The sequence below is a fragment of the Arachis hypogaea genome, chromosome 17 (genome assembly GCF_003086295.3).
Source record: "Arachis hypogaea cultivar Tifrunner chromosome 17, arahy.Tifrunner.gnm2.J5K5, whole genome shotgun sequence".
NCBI classification, from domain to species: Eukaryota; Viridiplantae; Streptophyta; class Magnoliopsida; order Fabales; family Fabaceae; genus Arachis; species Arachis hypogaea.
This window is the reverse complement of record NC_092052.1, coordinates 76,850,907-76,861,972: the sequence shown is the minus strand read 5'-3', so window position 1 is coordinate 76,861,972 and position 11,066 is coordinate 76,850,907. Positions and strand designations below refer to the sequence as shown.

The following is an 11,066-nucleotide window of genomic DNA, read 5'->3' as shown; positions in this document are numbered from 1 at the left end:
AAATGACACTATCCCGGGGTGGACACCTAAAGGCGAGCCGTAATGGCCTCATCTTCGGCAGGCTCCTCCGGTTTTTTTCTGGTTTTTTATTTCACATCGTGCAGACCCTCACTCTTTAAATGATGCTATCCCGATGAGGACACCGAAAGGCGAGCTGTAATGGCCTCATCTTCGGCAGGCTCTTCCATTTGTTTTACGTGCTGACCCTCGTTCTTTGAATGACGTTATCCCGAGGAGGACACCTAAAGGCGAGCCGTAATGGCCACATCTTCGGCAAGCTCCTCCGATTTTTTTTACTACGTGCTGACCCTCGTTCTTTAAATGACGCTATCCTGAGGAGGACACCTAAAGGCGAGCCGTAATGGCCTCATCTTCAGCAGGCTCCTCAGGTTTTTTTTTTACGTCGTGCCGATCATCATTCTTTAAATGACGCTATCCCGGGGTGGACACCTAAAGGCGAGCCGTAATGCCCTCGTCTTTGGCTGGCTCCTCCAGTTTTTTTTTGTTGGTTTTTTTTACGTCGTGCTGACCCTCGTCCTTTAATTGACGCTATCCCGAGGAAGACACCTAAAGGCGAGCCGTAATGGCCTCATCTTCGGCAGGCTCCTCCGGTTTTTTTTTTGGTTTTTGTTTTAGGTCGTGCAGACCCTCGCTCTTTAAATGATGCTATCCCGAGGAGGGCACCTGAAGGCGAGGTGTAATGGCCTCATCTTCGGCAGGCTCCTCCAGTTTGTTTTTTTACTACGTGCTGACCCTCGTTCTTTAAATGACGCTATCCTGAGGAGCACACCTAAAGGCGAGTCGTAATGGCCTCATCTTCAGCAGGCTCCTCCGGTTTTTTTTACGGCGTGCCGATCATCGTTCTTTAAATGACGCTATCCCGGGGTGGACACCTAAAGGCGAGCCGTAATGCCCTCATCTTCGGCAGGCTCCTCCAGTTTTTTTTTCTCGATTTTTTTTTACGTCGTGCTGACTCTTGTCCTTTAATTGACGCTATCCTGAGGAAGACACCTAAAGGCGAGCCGTAATGGCCTCATCTTCGGCAGGCTCCTCCAGTTTTTTTCTGGTTTTTTTTACTACGTGCTGACCCTCGTCCTTTATTTGACGCTATCCCGAGGAGGACACCTATAGGCGAGCCGTAATGGCCTCATCTTCGGTAGGCTCCTCCGGTTTTTTTTTTCGGTTTATTTTCACTACGTGCCCCTCATTCTTTAAATGATGCTATCCCGAGGAGAACACCTAAAGGCGAGCCGTAATGCCCTCATCTTCGGCCGGCAACACGGTTTTTTTTTCTGTTTTTTTTTACATCGTGCTCACCCTCTTTCTTTAAATGACGCTGTCCCGAGGAGGACACCTAAAGCCGAGCCGTATTGCCGTCATCTTCGACAGGCTCCTTCGTTTTTTTTTTCCGGTTTTTTTTTACGTCGTGCAGACCCTTGTTCTATAAATGACGCTATCCTAAGGAGGACACCTAAAGGCGATTCGTAATGGCCTTATCTTCGGCAGGCTCCTCCGGTTTTTTTTTTCTGAATTTTTTTACGACGTGCTGACCCTCGTTCGTTAAATAACGCTATCCCGAGGAGGACACCTAAAGGCGAGCCGTAAAGGCCTCATCTTCGACAGGCTCTTCCGGTTTTTTTTTTACGTCGTGCCGACCATCGTTCTTTAAATTATGCTATCCCGGGGAGGACACCTAAAGGCGAGCCGTAATGGCGTCATCTCTGTCAGGCTCCTCCGGGTTTTTTTGTCATTTTTTTCACCTCGTGCTGACTATCGTCCTTTAATTGACATTATTCCGAGGAGGACACCAAAAGGCGAGCCGTAATGGCCTCATCTTCGGCAGGCTCCTCCGGTTTTTTTTCAGGTTTTTTATTTCACATCGTGCAGACCCTCGCTCTTTAAATGATGCTATCCTGATGAGGACACCGAAAGGCGAGCTGTAATGGCCTCATCTTCGGCAGGCTCCTCCATTTTTTTTACGTGCTGACCCTCGTTCTTTAAATGACGTTATCCCAAGGAGGACACCTAAAGGCGAGCCGTAATGGCCACATCTTCGGCAGGCTCCTCCGATTTTTTTTTACTACGTGCTGACCCTCGTTCTTTAAATGATGCTATCCTGAGGAGGACACCTAAAGGCGAGCCGTAATGGCCTCATCTTCAGCAGGCTCCTCCGGTTTTTTTTTACGTCGTGCCGATCATCGTTCTTTAAATGACGCTATCCCGGGGTGGACACCTAAAGGCGAGCCGTAATGCCGTCATCTTCGGCAGGCTCCTCCAGTTTTTTTTGTCGGTTTTTTTTTACGTCATGCTGACCCTCGTCCTTTAATTGACGCTATCCCGAGGAAGACACCTAAAGGTGAGCCGTAATGGCCTCATCTTCGGCAGGCTCCTCCAGTTTTTTTCTGGTTTTTTTTACTACGTGCTAACCCTCATTCTTTAAATGACGCTATCCCGAGGAGGACACCTAAAGGCGAGCCATAATGCCCTCATCTTCGGCAGGCAACACGGTTTTTTTTCTATTTTTTTTTACATTGTGCTCTCCCTCTTTCTTTAAATGACGCTATCCCGAGGAGGACACCTAAAGGCGAGCCGCAATGGCCTCATCTTCGACAGGCTCCTCCGGTTTTTTTTACGTCGTGCCGACCATCGTTCTTTATATTATGCTATCCCGGGGAGGACACCTAAAGGCGAGCCGTAATGGGCTCATCTTCGGCAGGCTCCTCCGGGTTTTTTTGTCAGTTTTTTTCACGTTGTGCTGACTATCGTCCTTTAATTAACACTATCCCGAGGAGGACACAAAAGGCGAGCCGTAATGGCCTCATCTTCGGCAGGCTCCTCCGGTTTTTTTTCTGGTTTTTTTCACATCGTGCAGACCCTCGCTCTTTAAATGATGCTATCCCGAGGAGGACACTTTAAGGCGAGCTGTAATGGCCTCATCTTCGGCAGGCTCATGCATTTTTTTTTACGTGCTGACCCTCGTTCTTTAAATGACGTTATCCTGAGGAGGACACCTAAAGGCGAGCCGTAATGGCCACATCTTCGGCAGGCTCCTCCGATTTTTTTTTTACCACGTACTGACCCTCGTTCTTTAAATGACGCTATCCCTAGGAGGACACCTAAAGGCGAGCCGTAATGGCCTCATCTTCTGCAGGCTCCTCCAGTTTTTTTCTGATTTTTTTTTACTACGTGCTGACCCTCGTTCGTTAAATGACGCTATCCCGAGGAGGACACCTAAAGGCGAGCCGTAATGGCCTCATCTTCGGTAGGCTCCTCCGGCTTTTTTCCAGTTTTTTTTCACTACATGCTGACCCTCATTCTTTAAATGACACTATCCCGTGGAGGACACCTAAAAGCGAGCCGTAATGCCCTCATCTTTGACAGACAACTCGGTTTTTTTTTTCTGTTGTTTTTTTACATCGTGCTCACCCTCTTTCTTTAAATGACGCTGTCCCGAGGAGGACACCTAAAGCCGAGCCGTAATGGTCTCATCTTCGGCAGGCTCCTTCGGTTTTTTTTTGGTTTTTTTTACGTCGTGCAGACCCTCGTTCTTTAAATGACGCTATCCTAAGGAGGACCCCAAAAGGCGATTCATAATGGCCTCATCTTCGGCAGGCTCCTCCGTTTTTTTTTCCGAATTTTTTTACGACGTGCTAACCCTCGTTCTTTAAATGACGCTATCCCGAGGAGGACACCTAAAGGCGAGCCGTAATGGCCTCATCTTCGGCAGGCTCCTCCGGTATTTTTTTTACGTCGTTCCGACCATCGTTCTTTAAATTATGCTATCCCGGGGAGAACACCTAAAGGAGAGCTGTAATGGCCTCATCTTCGGCAGGCTCCTCCAGGTTTTTTTGTCAGTTTTTTTTTACGTTGTGCTGACTATCGTCCTTTAATTGACACTATCCCGAGGAAGACACCAAAAGGCGAGCCGTAATGGCCTCATCTTCGGCAGGCTCCTTCGGTTTTTTTTTTTAGTTTTTTTTCACATCGTGCAGACCCTCGCTCTTTAAATGATGTTATCCCGAGGAGGACACCGAAAGGTGAGCTATAATGGCCTCATCTTCGGCAGGCTCCTCAATTTTTTTATACTACGTGCTGACCCTTGTTCTTTAAATGACGCTATCCCGAGGAGGACACCTAAAGGCGAGCCGTAATGGCCTCATCTTCGGCAGGCTCCTCTAGTTTTTTTTCCATGTTTTTTACTACGTGCTGACCTTCCTTCTTTAAATGTCGCTATCTCGAGGAGGACACCTAAAGGCGAGCCATAATTGCCTCATCTTCGGCAGGCTCCTTCGGTTTTTTTCCAGTTTTTTTTCTCTACGTGCTAACCCTCATTCTTTAAATGAAACTATCCCGAGGAGGACACCTAAAGGCGAGCCGTAATGGCCTCATCTACGACAGGCTCCTCCAGTTTTCTTTTTCGATTTTTTTTACGTCGTGCTGACCCTCGTTCTTTAAATGACGCTATCCCGAGGAGGACACCTAAAGGCGAGCCGTAATGGCCTCATCTTCGGCAGGCTTCTCCGATTTTTTTTCTGGTTTTGTTTACGTCCTGTAGACACTCGCTCTTTAAATGATGCTATCCCGAGGAGAACACCTAAAGGCGAGCTGTAATGGCCTCATCTTCGGTAGGCTCCTCCGGTTTTTTTTTACTACGTGCTGACCCTCGCTCTTTAAATGACGCTATCCCGAGGAGGACACCTAAAGGCGAGACATAATGGCCACATTTTTGGCAGGCTCCTCTGATTTTTTTTTCCGTGTTTTTTTTACATCATGCTAACCCTCGTTCTTTAAATGATGATATCCCGAGGAGGACACCTAAAGGCGAGCCGTAATGGCCTCATCTTCGGCAGGCTCCTCCGGTTTTTTTTACTATGTGCTGACCCTCGCTCTTTAAATCATGCTATCCCAAGGAGGATGCCTAAAGGCTAGCCGTGATAGCCTCATCTTCGGCAGGCTCCTCCGGTTTTTTTCATTTTTTTTACATCATGCTGACCCTCGTTCTTTAAATGATGCTATCCCCAGGAGGACACCTAAAGGCGACCCGTAACGGCCTCATCTTCATCATGCTCCTCCAGTTTTTTTTCCATTTTTTTTACGTCGTGCTGACCCTCGTTCTTTAAATGGCGCAAACCCGAGGTGGACACGTAAAGGTGAGTCGTAATGGCCTCATCTACAACAGGCTCCTCCGGTTTTCTTTTTCATTTTTTTACGTCGTACTGACCCTCGTTCTTTAAATGACGCTATCACGAGGAGGATACCTAAAGGCGAGCCGTAATGGCCTCATCTTCGGTAGGCTCCTCCGGTTTTTTTTTTCGGTTTTTTTCTACGTCATGCTGACCCTCGTTCTTTAAATGACGCTATCCCGAGGACACCTAAAGGCGAGCCGTAATGGCCACATCTTCGACAGGCTCCTCCGGTTTTTTTCCGATTTTTTTACGACATGTGATGAGCGGATAATTTATACGCTTTTTGGCATTATTTTTAGTATGTTTTCAGTAGGATCTAGTTACTTTTAGGGATGTTTTCATTTGTTTTTATGTTAAATTCACTTTTTTGGACTTTACTATGACTTTGTGTGTTTTTCTGTGATTTCAGGTAATTTCTGGCTAAAATTGAGGGACTTGAGCAAAAATCAGATTCAGAGGTAGAAGAAGGACTGCTGATGCTGTTGGATTCTGACCTCCATGCACTCAAAGTGGATTTTCTGGAGCTACAGAACTCAAAATGGTGCACTTCTAATTGCGTTGGAAAGTAGACATCCAGGTCTTTCCAGAAATATATAATAGTCCATACTTTGGCCGAGTTTAGACAACGCAAAAGGGCGTTGAACGCCAGTTCTACGCTGCAGTTTGGAGTTAAACACCAGAAACACGTTACAAACTGGCGTTCAACTCCAAGAATGACCTCTCCACGTGTAAACTTCAAGCTCAGCCCAAGCACACACCAAGTGGGCCCCGGAAGTGGATTTATGCATCAATTACTTACTTCTGTAAACCCTAGTAACTAGTTTAGTATAAATAGGACTTTTTACTATTGTATTAGACATCTTGGGACGTCTAGTTCTTAGATCATGGGGGCTGGCCATTCGGCCTATGCCTGAACCTTTCACTTATGTATTTTTCAATGGTAGAGTTTCTGCATTCCATAGATTAAGGTGTGGAGCTCTGCTGTTCCTCATGATTTAATGCAAAGTACTATTGTTTTATATTCAATTCAACTTATTCCGCTTCTAAGATATCCATTCGCACCCAAGAACATGATGAATGTGATGATTATGTGATGCTCATCATCATTCTCACTTATGAACGCGTGCCTGACAAACACTTCCGTTCTACATGCAAACAAGCTAGAATGAATATCTCTTAGATATCTAATACAGGGGACCGAGTCCGAGTTATTAGTATCTTCGTGGTATAAGTTAGAACCCATGGATGGCCATTCCTGAGATCCAGAAAGTCTAAACCTTGTCTGTGATATTCCGAGTAGGATCTGGGAAGGGATGGCTGTGACGAACTTCAAACTCGCGAGTGCTGGTCATAGTGACAGACGCAAAAGGAGGGTGAATCATATTCCAGTATGATCGAGAACCTCCAGATGATTAGCCATGCCGTGACAGAGCATTTGGACCATTTTCACAAGAGAGGATGGGATGTAGCCATTGACAACGGTGATGCCCTTACAGAAAGCTTGCCATGAAAAGGGGTAAGACTGATTGAATGAAGACAGCAGGAAAGCAGAGATTCAGAGGAACGAAAGCATCTCTATACGCTTATCTGAAATTCTCACCAATGATTTACATAAGTATTTTTATCTTTATTTTCTATTTATTTATTATTATTATTCGAAAACACTATAACCATTTGATATCCGCCTGACTGAGATTTACAAGGTGACCATAGCTTGCTTCATACCAACAATCTCCGTGGGATCGACCCTTACTCACGTAAGGTTTTATTACTTGGACGACCCAGTGCACTTGCTGGTTAGTTGTGCGAAGTTGTGAAGTTATGTTTGGACCATGGTATTGTGCACCAATTATTGGCGCCATTGCCAGGGAGAGAACGAACAACAAATTTTACAACCTCAGAGTAACAATTTTGCATACCAAGTTTTTGGCGCCATTGCCGGGGATTGTTCGAGTTTGGACAACCGACGGTTCATCTTGTTGCTCAGATTAGGTAATTTTCTTTTTGTTTTATTTTCAAAAATATTTCTTCAAAAATCTTTTAAAAAAAAAATTTCCTTTTGTTTTCGAAAAGTATTCAAAATTTTTAAGAATGAATTCTAGTGTTTCATGAAGCATGTAAAATCCTGGCTGGCTGTAAAGCCATGTCTAATTCTTTTAGACTGAGGCTTCCACTCATAAGTATATGAAGTTGGATGAAGTTTCAGCTGTTGTATGCTTGATTTGTATCTTCTAAAGCTTGGCTGGCTATTAAGCCATGTCCAACCCTTTGATTGGAGCTTTGGGCTAATATTGAAAGATTCCTGGAATTCTTATTAAAAATTTTGAATTTCTTATTTTCTTTTTCCCATATGTTTTTCAAAAAAAAAATTTAAAAGAAAATACAAAAAATTTATAAAATCATAAAAATAAAAATATTTTGCGTTTCTTGTTTGAGTCTTGAGTCAATTTTTTAGTTTGGTGTCAATTGCATTTTTTCTAAAAATTTTATGCATTTTTCGAAAATTCATGCATCATGATCTTTAAGTTGTTCTTAGCCAGTCTTCTTGTTTGATCTTCATATTTTATTGTTTTGTGTCTTTTCTTGTTTTTCATATGCATTCCTTGCATTCATAGTGTCTATACATTAAAAAATTTCTAAGTTTGGTGTCTTGCATGTTTTCTTTTCTTGAAAATTTTTCAAAAAAATAAGTTCTTGATGTTCATCTTGACATTCATAGTGTTCTTGGTGTTCATCTTGACATTCATAGTGTTCTTGCATTCATCACATGTTTTGATCCAAAAATTTTCATGCATTGAGTCTTTTTCATGTTTTTCTCTTTCTTCATTAAAAATTCAAAAAATCAAAAAAATATCTTTCCCTTTTTCACTCATAAATTTTGAAAATTTGGATTGACTTTTTCAAAAAATTTTAAAATCTAGTTGTTTCTTATGATTCAAATCAAATTTTCAATTTAAAAATCTTATCTTTTCAAAATCTTTTTCAAAAATCAAATCTTTTTCATTTTTCTTATTTATTTTCGAAAATTTTAAAAATATTTTTCAAAAATCTTTTTTCTTAATTTTACATCATATTTTCGAAAATATCATCAACAATTAATATTTTGATTCAAAAATTTCAAGTTTGTTACTTACTTGTTAAGAAAGATTCAAACTTTACGTTCTAGAATCATATCTTGTGATTTCTTGTGAATCAAGTCATTAATTGTGATTTTAAAAATCAAATCTTTTTCAAAACTAATTTCAATCATATCTTTTCAAAATATCTTTTTATCTTATCTTTTTCAAAATCATATCTTTTTAAAACATATATTTTTCAAAAAATTTGATTTTAAAATATCTTTTCTAACTTCTTATCTTCTTATCTTTTCAAAATTGATTTTCAAAATTTGTTTCAACTAACTAATTAACTTTTTGTTTGTTTCTTATCTCTTTCAAAACTACCTAGCTAACTATCCCTCTCTAATTTTTGAAAATACCTCCCTCTTTTTCAAAAATTCTTTTTAATTAATTAATTGTATAAATTTAAATTTTAATTTCAATTCTCCTTTAATTTTCGAAAATCATTAACTCTTTTTCAAAATTATTTTCGAAAACTTCTCTCTCCCTCATCTTCTTCTATTTATTTATTCATTTACTAACACTTCTCTTCATCTCAAATCATTGCTCTTATCCTCACCCTTGTGTTTGGATTATCCATTCTTCTTCACTCTTATTCTCTTTTCTTCTTCTACTAACAACAAGGGAACCTCTATACTCTGGTAAAAAGGATCCCTATTATTATTTTCTGTTCCCTTCTTTTTCATATGAGCAGGAGCAAGGACAAGAACATTCTTATTGAAGCAGACCCTGAACCTGAAAGGACTCTGAATAGGAAACTAAGAGAAGTTAAAATACAACAATCCAGAGACAACCTTACAGGAATTTTCGAACAAGAAGAGGAGATGGCAGCCAAAAATAATAATAATAATGCAAGGAGGATGCTCGGTGACTTCACTGCACCTAATTCCAATTTACATGGAAGAAGCATCTCCATTCCTGCCATTGGAGCAAACAACTTTGAGCTTAAACCTCAATTAGTTTTTCTGATGCAACAAAACTGCAAGTTTCATGGACTTCCATCTGAAGATCCTTTTCAGTTCTTAACTGAATTCTTGCAGATCTGTGATACTGTTAAGACTAATGGAGTAGATCTTGAAGTCTACAGGCTCATGCTTTTCCCTTTTGCTGTAAGAGACAGAGCTAGAATATGGTTGGACTCTCAACCTAAGGATAGCTTGAACTCTTGGGATAAGCTGGTCAAGGCTTTCTTAGCCAAGTTCTTCCTCCTCAAAAGTTGAGTAAGCTTAGAGTGGATGTTCAAACCTTCAGACAGAAAGAAGGTGAATCCCTCTATGAAGCTTGGGAGAGATACAAGGAACTGACCAAAAAGTGTCCTTCTGACATGCTTTCAGAATGGACCATCCTGGATATATTCTATGATGGTCTATCTGAATTAGCTAAAATGTCATTGGATACTTCTGCAGGTGGATCCATTCACCTAAAGAAAACGCCTGCAGAAGCTCAAGAACTCATTGACATGGTTGCTAACAACCAGTTTATGTACACTTCTGAGAGGAATCCTGTGAGTAATGGGATGCCTCAGAAGAAGGGAGTTCTTGAAATTGATACTCTGAATGCCATATTGGCCCAGAATAAAATATTGACTCAGCAAGTTAATATGATTTCTCAGAGTCTGAATGGAATGCAAGCTACATCCAACAGTACTCAAGAGCATCTTCTGAAGAAGAAGCTTATGATCCTGAAAACCCTGCAATAGCAGAGGTGAATTACATGGGTGAACCATATGGAAACACCTATAATCCCTCATGGAGAAATCACCCAAATCTCTCATGGAAGGATCAACAAAAGCCTCAACAAGGCTTTAATAATGGTGGAAGAAATAGGTTTAGCAACAGCAAGCCTTTTCCATCATCCACTCAGCAACAGACAGAGAACTCTGAACAAAATACCTCTAATTTAGCAAACTTAGTCTCTGATTTATCTAAGGTCACTCTGAGTTTCATGAATGAAATAAGGTCCTCCATTAGAAATTTGGAGGCACAAGTGGGCCAGCTGAGTAAGAAGATCACTGAAACCCCTCCTAGTGCTCTCCCAAGCAATACAGAAGAAAATCCAAAAGGAGAGTGCAAGGCCATTAAAATGACCATCATGGCCGAAACCACAAAAGAGGAAGAGGACGTGAATCCCAGTGAGGAAGACCTCCTGGGACGTCCAGTGATCAATAAGGAGTTTCCCTTTGAGGAACCAAAGGAATCTGAGACTCATCTAGAGACCATGGAGATTCCATTGAACCTCCTTATGCCATTCATGAGCTCTGATGAGTATTCTTCTTCTGAAGAGAATGAGGATGTTATTGAAGATCAAGTTGCCAAGTTCCTTGGTGAAATCATGAAGCTGAATGCCAATTTATTTGGTAGTGAGACTTGGGGAGATGAACCTCCCTGTTCACCAATGAACTAAATGCATTGGATCAATTGAGATTGCCTCAGAAGAAACAGGATCCTGGAAAGTTCCTAATACCTTGTACCAAAGGCACCATGACCTTTGAGAAGGCTCTATGTGACCTTGGGTCAGGAATAAACCTCATGCCACTCTCTGTAATGGAGAAACTGGGAATCTTTGAGGTACAAGCTGCTAAAATCTCATTAGAGATGGCAGACAATTCCAGAAAACAGGCTTATGGACAAGTAGAGGACATATAGTAAAGGTTAAAGGCCTTTACATCCCTACTGATTTCATAATCCTAGATACTGGGAAGGATGAGGATGAATCCATCATCCTTGGAGACCCTTCCTAGCACAGCAAGAGCTGTGATGAT

General features: G+C 41.6%; 1 non-coding gene across 1 annotated transcript; it reads right to left on the bottom strand.

The window, feature by feature from the left end:
* Positions 1-9,527: 9,527 nt before the first annotated feature.
* On the bottom strand, positions 9,528-9,635 carry LOC112768414 (small nucleolar RNA R71). The gene has a single exon (XR_003185847.1). It is a non-coding gene; the product is annotated as a small nucleolar RNA R71 (small nucleolar RNA).
* Between the last annotated feature and the right edge of the window lie 1,431 nt (positions 9,636-11,066).